Raw genomic sequence first — 2765 nt, forward strand, 5'->3', positions numbered from 1 at the left:
TCAACTTTATTTTCATTAAGCTTTATTTAGAAAGGTTGCCTTATAAACAAATCTCAATGTTTCACTTTACAGACTAATTTAAAATTTAGTCTGTAAATAATAATAAAGATTCAGATAATTTTGAATCTTGATGTTGACCAATAGGAGAGAAGCTGACTGTGAAGCCCCGCCCACTGGACTCCCGCTCCACTTCCTTTTCTCAATTTATAACTTCACATGTGAAGATCCAGAACCAGCTGCTGTGTATTTATATATGCCTTTATATTTTAAAAGGTTCACACTATGCTGGAAAATAAAACGTGTCCTTACTCTTGCATATCATTATATCAATATTTTATTCAATTCATTATTCTGTAAGGTAATTTTATTTATATAGCATATTTTCAGTAACGAGGCAACTCAAAGTGCTTTACATGAATTAAAAGAAAATGCAATCAAAATAAAAACCAAAGGAAAAAGCAAAAGAAGAATCATTTGATCCAAAGGATATAAACTAGATACTCCTGACCGGGTTGATAAGTATAAGTAAGTATCTTCTGGTCTAATTCCCTTTCTGGGCTGAAAGAACAGGAGTTAATTATATATATTTGTGTTAATTATATCAGCTGTATTATTTCAGCTGATGTAAAACTAAAATATGAAGTTTGTTGCAACAGATACAATAAATAAGTTGACAGAAAAGGCAGCGATGAAAAATCCTTTTTTAATATGTTTAATAATATTCTCTATAAAAATGTCCACCTCCTAAAAATCAAAACTTTATTTCCTTCAAACAAAAAAATCACTTAGCATTGAGATGTGCCCTCTAGTGGTCAGGAGCGGAACTGCATGGCGTATGAGCAGTTCTTTCTCTATTGACGAATATTAGCACAGCTATATCACATTTTCACCTCATATTTCTGTTTAACCAGAAATATGATTAAGCATATATCTAATCATTTGATTTCTCGAGTGCCTTCAACACTGTCCAGCCTCTGCTATTGGGTGAGAAGCTGCGGGGGATGGGTGTCGGCGACTCTGTGATCTCCTGGGTTATTGACTACCTGACTGGCAGGCCACAGTTTGTCCGTCTGGGCAGTGTCTTGTCTGGTGGGGTGGTCAGTGATGTCGGAGCTCCGCAGGGAACTGTGCTCTCTCCTTTTCTCTTTACTCTGTACACCACTGATTTTCAGTACAATTCCGAGTCATGTCATCTACAGAAGTTTTCCGATGACTCGGCGATTGTGGGGTGTGTGAGAGGTGGAGAGGAGGGGGAGTACAGGACACTGGTGGATGGCTTTGTGGAGTGGTCTGACAGGAATCACCTGAGGCTTAACATCAGTAAGACCAGAGAGATGGTGATCGACTTCAGGAGGAGGAAGACACCTTCACAGCCACTGAGGATTAAGGGGGAGGTGGTGGAGGAGGTGGAGGACTATAAATATTTGGGAGTGGTGATCGGCAACAGACTAGACTGGTCATCCAATACTGATGCTGTGTACAAGAAGGGGATGAGCAGACTCTATTTCCTAAGGAAGCTTAGATCCTTTAATGTGTGCAGCAAGATGTTGGAGATGTTATACAACAGGATTGTTGCAGGTGCCATTTTCTTTGCTGTTGTGTGTTGGGGTAGCAGCATCAGAGCCAGCGACTCTAAAAGACTGAATGGGCTCATCAGGAAAGCTCCCTCTGTAATGGGTCTGCAATTGGAGACCCTGGAAAATGTGGTGGAGAGGAGAACGTTGAAGAAGCTGTTGTCTATCATGGCCAACAAGCTGCACCCTCTCCACCACACAGTTGACAGACAGCGCAGCTCTTTCTCACACAGACTGCTTCAGGTCTGCTGTCGCAGGGACAGATACAGGAAATCTTTCCTGCCACAGGCTATCACTTTATATAACAAACGTTAAGTTACCTTTGTACATATCTGCCCATTAATCGATATTGTACAGATTGTTTACAAAGCACTATTGTACAGACTGTACAGATTATTAGTTTTCACTGTTCATACTGTACAGAATCTTACATTTTATATTTTTTGCATTTATCTTGTTTTTTTATTTTTTATATTGTAATTGATCTGTGTGTATGTGTATGCTGCAACTGCACAGTAATTTCCCGGTTGGGATGAATAAAGTACATCTATCTATCTATTCTATCTATCTATATTAAATATATTTAACATAATAAATATAGAAATATAGGAAATGTATCGGTGTTTCCTATATAGAAAATATAGGAAACAATAAATTGTGTTTCTATTTATTATTATCATTTGACATTATTTTTTACATTTATTTGACAGGGTTTCCCCCAGTGAACCTGTCAGCCTGGCGGTTGGGTTAAAAGATGCTAAGTTGACAGCAGAAACAACAATAAGGGCCGCCCACCATGGCTGTGGCCCTTCTCTCATGTGGTGGGACGTCCGCTGCACTGATAGACATTATTTTATGGCGGTGTTTTTTGTTTTTAAAAAGTGATCCATAGAGCAATCATTCATGCATAGAGTACTCCAAAATTGTACTCCAATCAGAGTAGCATACCTTAAACACATTTAATTAAGCAAGTGTAAAAGGTATTTGGTAAACTGCTCAAGTACTGAGTAACTGATCATAACACCTGATTTAATATTCAAAATGTGTCCTCAGACAGCCAAAAGTATAAATGTTATGTGAAAATTATGATATTTTAAATAATATTGCCAGAATAGTTTATACAAAAGAGGAGTTAGGTTTGGAGGCTGGTTCTCACCATGAGGGCCAAGTTAGTCAGTGTTTGTTGAAACA

The sequence above is a fragment of the Poecilia formosa genome, unplaced genomic scaffold, assembly GCF_000485575.1.
Source record: "Poecilia formosa unplaced genomic scaffold, Poecilia_formosa-5.1.2 Scaffold697, whole genome shotgun sequence".
In the NCBI taxonomy this organism is placed as follows: Eukaryota; Metazoa; Chordata; class Actinopteri; order Cyprinodontiformes; family Poeciliidae; genus Poecilia; species Poecilia formosa.